Source organism: Triticum dicoccoides, chromosome 2B (genome assembly GCF_002162155.2).
Source record: "Triticum dicoccoides isolate Atlit2015 ecotype Zavitan chromosome 2B, WEW_v2.0, whole genome shotgun sequence".
NCBI lineage: Eukaryota > Viridiplantae > Streptophyta > Magnoliopsida > Poales > Poaceae > Triticum > Triticum dicoccoides.
The window spans coordinates 313462625-313475025 of NC_041383.1; positions in this window are offsets into that span (position 1 = coordinate 313462625).

Consider the following 12401-nt stretch of genomic DNA (forward strand, 5'->3'; position numbering starts at 1 on the left):
TATACTGTACTACTTGTCGCCTTTCAAATCATGCCGTTGTGGAACCCCTTCCTACTCATATTTGGGAAGAGGACCAAGGCCACTATATATAGGACTAGCCACCACCATAGAAAGGGGGAGGGATCAGAACAAGTAGAACACCTCACCTCCTGAGGCTTGTTCATCCATTGTACTAGTTCATCCATAGCCCCTCGAGGCAATCCAGCACACCACACTGGATTAGGGTATTACACCACAACGGTGGCCCGAACCAGTATAAATCTCTGTACATTTGTGTCTCTTTGAGCTCGACGTGCTAGGCTAGGAGGATCACGAGTAGGCAGGTTGGGCAGGTTGAGATCTCCGCACGCACCCCAGAATTCGAACCTCTCAAGGGTTGCCGGATCCCTAAATTCGACACATTGATTAGCCGCGTCAATGTGAGACTTTATGCTTTTTTTTTTGTTTTCTCACATAATCCCTATCGTCATACTCTACTCCACCCATAGTGCTATGTCCATGGCTTATGCTCATGTATTGCATGAGGGTTGAAAAGGCTAAAGCGCATTAAAAAGTATGAACCAATTTCTTGGCTGAAACCGGGGTTGTGCATAATGGGAGCATTTTGTGTGACAAAAATGAAGCATGGCCAAACTATATGATTTTGTAGGGATAAGCTTTTTTTGGCTATGTTATTTTGATAAGACATAAACTGCTTGTTTAGCATGCTTGAAGTATTACTATTTTTATGTCAATATTAAACTTTTATCTTGAATCTTTTGGATCTGAACATTCATGCCACAATAAATAGAATTACATTGAAAATGTTGTTAGGTAGCATTCCACATCAAAAATTCTGTTTTTATCATTTACCTAGTCGAGGACCAGCAGGAATTAAGCTTGGGGATGCTTCATACGTCTCCAACGTATCTATAATTTTTGATTGTTCCATTCTATTATATTATCTGTTTTGGATGTTTAATGTGCTTTATTATGCACTTTTATATTATTTTTCGGACTAACCTATTAACCGGAGGCCCAGTGCAAATTGTTGTTTTGCCTATTTCAGGGTTTCGCAGAAAATGAAAATCAAACGGAGTTCAAACGGAATGAAACCTTCGGGAGAGTCATTTTTTGAACAAACGCAATCCAGGAGACTTGGAGTGGACGTCAAGGAAGCAACGAGGCAGCCACGAGGTAGGGGGGCACGCCCCCGCCCCTCATGGGCCCCTCGTGGCTCCACCGAACTACTTCTTTCGCCTATATATACTCATATACCCCGAAAACATCCAGGAGCACCACGAAACCTATTTCCACCACCGCAACCTTCTGTACCCATGAGATCCCATCTTGGGGCCTATTCCGGCGCTCCGCCGGAGGGGGAATCGATCATGGAGGTCTTATATATCAACACTATAGCCTCTCCGATGATGTGTGAGTAGTTTACCACAGACATTTGGTTCCATAGTTATTAGCTAGATGGCTTCTTCTCTCTCTTTGATTCTCAATACAAAGTTCTCCTCGATCTTCTTGGAGATCTATTTGATGTAATACTTTTTGCGGTGTGTTTGCCGAGATCTGATGAATTGTGGGTTTATGATCAAGATTATCTATAAACAATATTTGATTCTTCTCTGAATTCTTATATGTATGATTTGATATCTTTGCAAGTCTCTTCGAATTATTAGATTGGTTTGGCCTACTCGATTGATCTTTCTTGCAATGGGAGAAGTGCTTAGCTTTGGGTTCAATCTTGTGGTGTCCTTTCCTAGTGACAGTAGGGGCAGCAAGGCACGTATTGTATTGTTGCCACCGAGGATAAAAAGATGGGGTTTATATCATATTGCTTGAGTTTATCCCTCTACATCATGTCATCTTGTTTAATGCGTTACTCTGTTCTTATGAACTTAATACTCTAGATGCATGCTGGATAGCGGTCGATGTGTGGAGTAATAGTAGTAGATGCAGAATCGTTTCGATCTACTTGTCACGGACGTGATGCCTAATACATGATCATGCCTAGATATTCGCATAACTATGCACTTTTCTGGCAATTGCTCGACAATAATTTGTTCACCCACCGTAAGATATGCTATCTTGAGGGAAGCCACTAGTGAAACCTATGGCCCCCGGGTCTCTTTTCCATCATATTATATCTCTTTTATTTACATTGCATCTTGTTTATTATTTTGCAATCTTTACTTTTCAATCTATACAACAAAAATACCAAAAATATTTATCTTGTTATCTTTGTCAGATCTCACTTTTGCAAGTGGTTGTGAAGGGATTGACAACCCCTTTATCGTGTTGGTTGCAAGGTTCTTATTTGTTTGTGCAGGTACAAGGCGACTTGCGTGTAACCTCCTACTGGATTGATACCTTGGTTCTCAAAAACTGAGGGAAATACTTACACTACTTTGCTGCGTCACCCTTTCCTCTTCAAGGGAAAACCAACACATGCTCAAGATGTAGCATGCCACAGTGCCCCACCAACTCCTCTAACCGACAAAGGTGTCGTAACAGTGCCTCATCTACCCTGTTGACCGAGGCCGGCATGGCTACAGTACGCCTATCATCACTGCTCACACCAGCATACGACGACCAGGCGGAGCGCCTGTAGCCGACTCAACCCAGCCACTCCGTGACGCCCGACAAGACGGTGAACAGTGTCTCCTGGCACATGGGGCCCTCGCTCGACAAACCCGGTGAGCGCTGACACCCGTCGGGTCCCAGCGCCGGCTCCCTGGACAATGACAACCTGGCCACACGGCCCTGTAACTTTAACATTGTAGCCCTAGGGGGTTGACCTATAACCCCCCCAGGAGGCCTCCATGCACGGGCGATCAGATCATCAGTAGAACACACTCACTCACACCAGCAAGGGAGAATGAACATCCTAAGCCTTGGCATGTCCTCCTTCTTCCCCAGACAGCTCCAGGAGCAACTCTATACAGTGTCATATATTAAACAACCATGGCAGGACTAGGGGTGTTATCTCTCTGGAGAGCCCCGAACCTGGGTATGTCTTGCATCCCATGCTCGCTCATGCCGACCCTGCCTCTGGAGCCCACCAGTGCCCTCAAGCCACCTCCTCTCTTTAGCCATCCTTTGGCATCTGCCATGCGCCCACCACGACAGCGGCGCTGACGAGCTCAGTGCAGCCTGCGCGTTCGCCGGCCCCCGGCGAGCATGAGAGGACGATGCCGTGGCTGGTGTAGGTGATTGAGTGGCGGTGTGGCCATCACATCACATGGATGGTGGCAGCGACAAGTCCTGCTGCTCGTGAGCCGCAGGATCGATGTTGGCGTTCGCGATGCGGGAAGTGGAGCGGCGAGGACCATCGTTACCCAATGATGTCGTCTGGGCGACACGAGAGGCGCGACGCTCAGCATGAAGACGGCGAGCATCAGCCATGGGAGCGATGGAGAGGAAGCGGAGCAGGGGTGGAAGAAGGACTATGACACGCCCCTACCTAGTGGGCCAAACGTTGGATTCAGGGCTCCGCAGACCCAAGAAGGTTAGAACACTGGGGCGTGTGCAAAGAAATCAACCTCTTGAGCTCACCAACTCGTAGCCCTACAGCCTAGCCTAGCCGGATTCGCATGAGCAAGGAAGAAGATGAACACGACATTTTACCCAGGTTCGGGCCACCTTGAAGTGTAATACCCTACTCCTCCTTGTGGTGGATTGGCCTCACGAGGGGCTGAGGATGAACTTGTATAGTGGATGAATAGCCTCCTGAGGGTGAGAATGAGTCGACCAGGGTGGCAATGAGCCGATCGAGGGTGAGAATCCACCCCCCCTCTATGGTGTGGCTAACCTATATTGATAGTGGCATCAGTCTTCATCCCCAAACATAGGCGGGAAGGGATTTCATAGTGGCCAATTCGAAGGGGGCAAGTAGTAAATCTTATCCTGACGAAAGGCGGTCTTCGGCTGCAAAGCTTTTGATCATGACACAGCGCTAGGCTCGGTGATGACATCCGTCCTGCAGCGCCCATGATCTTGGTCTCGTTGCACCGGAATGGAAACCTTTAGCAGATTCCTCAGGAACCCAGGCTTTTCCCTGCTTCCTTAGCACCAAAGGGGAAACTGTGCCTTCTGCGCCTGCTGGCGCCCGCCTGGCTTTGGTTGTCATGGCTTTTGTCATGGTAGCCTCATGAGGCTGGGTACCTGCATAGAAATCTCCGCTCCTCGGGAGATCGCCTGGGGAGGCCGCTCCTTTGGGAGGTCTTAACATCGTCCACCTCGCGAGGGTCATGTCTTGACGGTATCGTAAATGGGTCGTACCAGGCCGTCGAAGGAGCCATGCCACGGGGCGTAGGCAGGCAAGTCTGGGTACCCAGGTTCCTAGAATGCCGACAGTCATCATGATGAGATTAAGCTTACACAGAGCACAAGTAGCGTGTAAACAGGATAAGCAGGCAGAAGACAAGGTGACTGAAGAATTTGGGTTGAGGAAATTGAGAAAGTCTTCGGTCAAAGTCTTCAAATAGTAAAGATCAATTCCATCAACAAGTAAGTGAGGAAATGAAAAGGTTGAGGAAATAGAACCAGTAGCTCGGTGAAGACCGTTATTTGATTGACCAATTCCAACTGTTGTGACAGTTGTATATTTGGTTGCAACGGCTTGGTATTTAAACCAAAGGACACACTGTCCCAAGATACACGGTCCTTCCCGTATTCTCCTTGAGCTAAGGTCACACAGACCTCGCCCAATCACTCATGGTAAGTCTGCAAGGCGACTTGCAAACCTTCACAAATTTGGTCACCCGGCGATCCACAATTCCTATTGGATGCTCTAGACCATGACGCCTAACCATCTAGAAGATGCATAGTCTTCAAAGGTAAAAAGCGTTGGATCCACACAGGAACAATCTCGTGAGGGATGCTCAATCACTTTGGGTTTTAGGTGTAGGGGTTTTCGGTTTTTCCTCACAGATGATTTTCTTTCAAAGTCCTGGAGGATGGGATGCTCTAAATGACACGTGTCAATCTCTCTCTGCGCAGCCAGCCATCTAGTCGTTGAGGGGGCCACTATTTATAGCCAGGGAGCAACCCGACATGATAAGAGATAAATGCCCCTAGTGATACGACAGTTATGTGGATAAGATATCAGGACAGCTGGCGCGAAGCATAGCAATGGTCTGAAAATCGAACCATGAAATTCCTTATGGCTATAATGTTCCTTACTGTAGCAAATTCCCACTGGCAAATTCCTAACTCCTCAGTTAGAACAAATTCCTCAGAGACCAAAAGAACTTCGTCTCTGTCACTGACGAAATTGACTAAACTACAAGAGAGTTCAAAATGCTTCACTCGAAGGATTGGGTATGTGTAGCCTTTGAGATGAGCATCACTTGGAAAATTTTCCTTAGTATTACCTCGACTCCCTTTAACAGTATGGTGTTTCCCATGACTCAAAAGAAGTAAATGAAATTACAAAAACAAAAATCTTCACGCATCATAGTCCTCGCTTTAATATCTTCAAGTTCACACCAATTTCATCATTTTCAAAGTCTTCAACAAAAGCACAAATTCTTCAGATGAAGATTCATTTTTAGGGGTTGACATTGTTCCTATATATCAAACTCCTCATAGACTTATAAGACCTATGTACACTCACAAACACATTGGTCCCTTAAACTACAAGTCTTCAATACACCAAAATCACTAATGGGCACTAGATGCACTTACAATCTCCCCCTTTTTGGTGATTGATGACAAATAGGTTAAGTTTCCAACGGAGATAAAGAAATCAAGTGTAAATATTGATTTTAAAGAATTTTATTGCAAGATATGGAAGAACTACCCCTGAAGATGTGCATATTTGAGGAATTTGCTTTGGACTGCAAATGCACATACTAGGATAAAATCATGGAGATCTCCCCCTATATCTTGTAATCCATTCATGCATTTAACATATAGTACGAAGAATTTTCAATGCATGATGGAAAATGGTGTCTGAAGAAATTTAGCATGCGTGCTATAAGTAACTTGAGGAAATTAGCATGCAGAAAGTAGTTCAAAAGTGTGAGACCACCATTGCACTTAAGTTTACGAATCATCAAACAAACACCTCAGAAGCACGAGAGTTGTAACTTAAACAAAAACAGCCAAGATATAGAGACCCGGTTGAAGACTAACTCAAATTTCTCCCCCTTTGTCATCAAGTGACCAAAAGGGGCGAAAATTGAGGACTAACGCCCTTGAAGAATATTAACTTGAAGATGGTGGAGAGTGCCAGCATTGTCAAGGTCGTTTGTTGGTGTAGGGCCCACTGTAGTGTCGTCAAGATTCTCAGCTTCATCCATAGCACGCGATGAAGAAAATGAACTTGTGACCAAGTGAGGAACTTGAACTTTCTTGAATTTCTTCGATGGAGGATGAGACCAGTCAAAGTTCTGCTAAAATTGCATCTTCTTGAGGTCTTCAGCAGTATAAAGATGTGAAAGTATAGCCCAAGTGCGGTTGAAGATTTCATGCACATAGTAGTGATTCTTCTTCATAGTGTTTTACGTCATAGTCATGTTTTGAGGAATTGAGCCAAATTGTCGCTTGACCCACTTTTGATTTCAAACGACTTTCTGGTGAAGACTTAGAAGGAGTCCGCGATCAGTCATCACACACGGGGCAGTGGCTTGAGGATTTTGCCTTGTGGCTTTTGCAGCATAAACCTGTGTGGCAGTGTCACCGTTGGTGGAGTAAGATGCAACCTTATGAAATTGACCATCCAGTGGACGAGTGCCTTCATCAATGACAGCAGCCTTTCCTTTTTCACGAACTAAGGAAATAGTCTTTTCGAGGACTTCAATAGGAGGCAGAAAGTTGAAGTGATTCTGAAAGTGAGCCTTGTATGGAATTGAAGACCTTTTTCTGATGAACCTCATAATCCAAGGAGCATAAGGCTTCAAGTCAAAAGGTGACAGGGCAACATTACACAAAGTCCTCATGAAGAAATCGTGATAGTTTATAGGAATCCCATGAATGATGCTAAACAACAGATTCTTTAGGATGCCAACAACTTCTTCTTCTTCTTAAAAATTATGGCCTTTGATAGGACTGAGGGTTTTGATTAGGATGCGTTAGATGGAATATTCATGAGTCCAGCTTCATGAAGAATATTCAGTACTAGAGTGAAGCATGGAATGGAATCCATATCCACATGAGGAATTTCATGTGTCAGAAGACTTTGTCCTTTCCATATAAAACTAAGGCATAGAAATTCATTTGACTTGTAGTCCAGAACGTCTTGCGCCTTAATCTTGCTGAGTCATAAGGATTTTCATCAGTGAAGAAATGATGCTCAGTGAAGAAAATCAGCATTGTTGAATTTTGGCCTTTTTGTGCCCGAGTGAGGATTTGCCGGTTTGGGCAGAAAATTTATAGTAATAAGGCCCACAACCGCTTGAGGCACAACTTGACGAGCAAGAGACTGAGGAATTGAAGTGGCAGTTTCATCAACAACAGTCTAGGTAATAATTTCTTTAGCTGATGCAGCTGGTATTTCTTCAGGAATTGATTGTAGTGCAGTTGGATGTCCTTTAGATCCAGTCAGAATTTCTTCAGTCTGTGCAGGAGACTGAGGAACTTGATGGTGAGTTGTGGCAATAAGTAAATTTGGGTGAAGAGTTTCCCAATAATCATCATTGAGAAGTGGAGTGGTTAAACCAATGTCCACATCCTCATCAATTTCTTCAACACCAGCCTCTTCAGCAATGAACTGGGGCTGGGGCGATGATACTAGCGGGATTGAAGCATTTTATTCCATCTCTACTTCTTCATCAATCTGCTATGAGGAAGTAGCAAAATGAGTTTCTTCATCATTGTCATCATCTGGAATGACATATTCTTCGCCATATGGAACTATCTCCTTTGATGACACAACAGAAATGGGGATTGCATCCATTGGTTCACTTGAGGAACTTGTCAAAATTCTCAATGTCTTGGGAGCTGAGGATTCCGCAGATGTTGATTCTTTCGTTTTCTTTGCGGCTTCCTTCTCCGCAGCCTTTGTTTTATTCACTTCTGATGCAGAAGGAAGTGTGATTTTCTTCATCCTTGAAGATTTTGCACGAGGAGTAGTGGATGAAGTTGGTGCAGTTTCTTCAGGCATGAATGATGCAGTCGCCCTAGCATGCTCAGTTTCTTCAGGCTCAGTAGATTCTCCATCTTGCTTTGGTTGTTCTTCAGGTGAAACATTGGGTGTTACCCTGGCAATTTCTTTGGGAGCAGAAATTTCTTCAGCTTCCCTGGTAGATGCTTCAGGAGCCTGAATTTCATCAGATGCACTAGCAGTTTCTTCAGCAGTCTATGCAGATGTTCCAGCCTGAGGAATTTGTGGTTGCAATTGAGCAACAAAACTTGAGTTGTGGTCCTGGATGGTCTTGTTGGAAAATGTTGATGAATCTGACCTTGGCACCTAGCCAATCAACATGATAGCGGTCAAATTCTTCACTTAGGCCTTTGATTTCCAATTGCATTGTGGCAAGTTCTTCAGGAGAGAAGGTCAGAATGTTGTTCCTCAGAAGGTGTTCTTTCTTGTACTATTCCTTCTTGACCTTTCTGGCCTGTTCAAACTTCCATTTTTCTTCATCTATGAAGGCAGTCAGCATGCCTTTGACTAGGAGTCAGATTTAGGATAGGAAGTGGGGTATTTGGGTCCTTATGCCATGTATCGATGAAATCGAGGATCTTCCTTGGATCCAGCATAAGAGGAACAAAGCTGCATTTGGCTCTTGCAGCCTTTTGTTCTTTGTCTCTGATGATTTCAGCAAGTTCATCACCATCAGCCTCATCATCAGTTTCATCATCTGATGGCTCTTTTAAAGCCACTTGCTTCTTATAAGGGCTTGGCCTCTTGCCACGTCTAGCAGTAGTTTGGACCTTCAACAATGTTGGACCACTTGAGGATTGTGGATGGGATGAGGAAGTTGCAGATGCCCGTAAGGTAATTGAGAATCCAGCAGTCCGCTGACATGTTGCGAGATGCACGGGTGTTGAGGACATGGTAGCAGTAGCTGAGGATTTTGCAACAACAGAGGGCATAGGAGTTGTCCTTGAGGAAGTTGCTCGAGGAATTTTCTCTGAGGGCTTTGCAGTTGAGGAACTTGGCCGTGAGGGCATTGAGCTTGAAGACTTTGGCTTCACAGCAGATTTCTTCTGCATGGCCTTCTTCAGTGCAGTTCTACTGGCAGAGGCCTCAACAGCAGTAGCTTGAGAATCCTCATTGAATTTCGTCACTGCTTTTGCAGCAGTTTTCTGAAGCTTTGCTTGGCGCTTGGCCCATTCCTTAGGAAAATACACACCACGCCTGATGCTGGTTGGATCAAACTCTTGATCATCTGTTGGAGGTTGTCTTGGGCATGGAGCATTTACAACAAAAAATTTCATTTACTTGGGAGTAACATAACCATAATCTTTCCATTCTTTAGTTCATCTCCTCTCTACTCGCTGAATGCGCATTTTGTGATGCTTTTTGGTTTCTTTCCCATGAGTTTCTTCATTCGGAGTACAATATTCATCAGAGATATCCTTAGGAATTTCAAACATTGTGTTTATCTCAGGCTTCTTTCCTCCTTTCTGAGATCTTTTCCCATCTGCCATTTTTCTCACTTGAGGATTTTGAACCTTTGAAGAGAGGAAGTATGCAATTTTTCTTCGAGGAATATTGCAAATCAGTTAAGTTGATGAGAACTTAGAGATTCATCAGCAGACGTTTGTACCTCTGAAAAGAGTATAGGCGCGAAAAATTTGAAGAGGTCTTATGCGTTTTGAGAATTTTTTCAACAATATCAAGTTTGAGGAATTTGACCATAGATGCCTTGAAGAATTTCACAAAGTGTTCTTGACTCAGTTTCCAGAGTTGTACAGATTTGATAATCCACACAATTGAGGAATCTTGAGGAAAATCATAGGTTAGAGAAATAAATCAAGGGAAAGAAGCTTTGAAGTGTTTAAGAAGTAGATTATTGGAGAATAAACACCTTTTGAGGATTTTGTGAAAATCATAAGGATCAAAATAGGGCAGTAAAATCAGATTTTAATTATCCTTTAGGAATAACATGATGAACCCGGAGTTAGAACTGATAAGATCGCCTGTCCAGATCTCCCACGCCCTAAGTCGGTGGCGGGAGACAACTACGGCAGCGTAGTTGAGAATTCCATGGCTGGTGCGAGTATGCCGGCGAGGAGGTCAACGCAGTAAAGATCTTCCTCTCCGGCGGCGATGAAGCTTAGCAGTGGGGCTAGGTTAGATCTCGAGCAAGGAGAAGTGAGGTCGAACGGAGTAAATGAAGGCAGTGAAAGGGAGGGGGTATTTATAGCGTAGGTCAAAAACTAAATGCCCGAAGATTTCAGACATTCATATACCTGACCCTTGCTATCCTATCGACATGTGTCACCCATGTACTGAGTAGTTGGATCATGGGGGATCGTGGCTGAATATTATAATCCCGTCGTGGGAAGTGGGATAGGTTTGACTGGCAACTGCCAAAAATTTGATATGAAAATTTTAATGTTTCGTTCGCAAATTCTTCAGCTGCCAAGGACATACTGAAGACTTTGAACTAGTTTCAAATAAAATGCATATGAAGAATTTGTGAACAGACTGGTTGAGTTTAGCAAAGAGGGGGAACGGGTCCGATCACGTTCACTTAGAGGAAAAACCAACTTGAAGAATTAGCAATAAGTCAATGTCATTGAGGACATCAAAAACTCTGTCTCTCTCTCTCTCTATATATATATATATATATATATGTATATATATATACATATATATATATATATACAGCCGGTCTATTCTGCTAATATTAGCAGAGTAACTATTCTGATAACACTTCCGCACTGCATGCACAACGTGAGGGCACTGCACTTTCAGTAGCAAAAATACTGCAATGCACAGACTAGTGAACTTAGTGTCGAAAAAAACTGCACGCATTGTTTTTTCGGTACCTTTTTCGCTCTAATTTTTTAACCGTTTATCGGAATGAGGCGTGTAATATATCATTGAAAAGCTACGGATTAGGAGCAACTTTGCCATGTTGAACACTTTTGGAGATTCTCCATGATTTAAGAGCAGTTTCGAAAATGGTGTGGCGCACGATGAGTGACAGCGAGCGGTTTTTCACGTTTTTTATAAACCGCTCGTCAGAATGAAGCAAATGATACACCATTGGATAGATATCGAGGCACATCGTTTTCATATCTATTACTTTTTTCTAATTTGTTATGGTTTAAGAGCAGTTTCAAATTTACCAAATCGCGGAATATAATTTTTCAATTTTTTTGTGTTTTTTGTTACTGTTTTTTCTCCAGTTTTTAACTGTTTATCGAAATGAGGCGTGTGATACGCCGTTGAAAAGCTACGGACGAGGCGCAACTTTCATATGTTCAAATGTTTTTGAGAATTCTTACTGTTTTAAGTTAATTCTAGAAATCATGCGCGGACGATGAGTGACAGCGGTGGTTTTTTCGTGAATTTTTTACAAATCGCTGATCAGAATGATCCAAGCGATCACCCGAAGCAGCGCACATACCTTTTTGCCTGCGATATTTGCAGCCACGAATCCACTACTGACCAACCCGTTTGTTACTGAACTGCATGTGAACCCACCGGGATTGGACCTCGCTCCTCGCTGAAGGGAGTTTGCACTCTGGGCGCAGGTAGTGGAGGTCGGAGCTTGACATGGCAAAGAGAGGAAGCCGTCCTCGCCTCAGACGAAGTAGCAGGAAAAGGCGCGGTGTTGCAAGCGCCAAGGATTTTCAAAATGAATTGCAAAAATATATTCAGTGAGCTGCAAAAAATATTCAAAGGAGCTGCAAACAGGAGGGATCCAACACTGAATGGCGACTGGTGTTTTTGGCTTCTGCAGTCACTGCAGTCCACAAGCACTAGCACACAGGGAAGAGCTCGTCGAGGTACGGCTTGGGGGAGGGGAACCAGATTGCGGGAGGGGAACAAGATCGGTGCTGCTAGGGAGCGGGGCTGGGTACGGGAACTTCTCCTTCCTCCTCTATGCCCGTGGCCTAGACCACTGGCGAGGCTGCATCCAGTGGGGAAGGCAAGGGCGCGACGCCGGCGGTGGAGGTTCGGAGCACCCCTTTGTGGATGTGGTGGCCGCGTGTGGCCGGCGGTGGCGGCCCGGAGCCCCTCTGCATCCCCTGGATGGATCTGGTGGTGGGGTGGTCTGAGTTCCACGCGAGGCACAACTCGCTAGGGAAGGGGACGAGGGACCCTGGCAGCCGAGGTTGGTGGTGGCACGATGTGATAATGCTACCAAACACAGGATCACATCGGGAGTAGGGATTTCCCGTTCACTCGAAGCCCGGATCCGACGTGCACAGCAGAGGTAGGTGAGCCGCCGACCATCTAGCATAGCGGCGCTAGTGCTGCCAGAAGCTGGAGGGCAGCACCGGTCGGG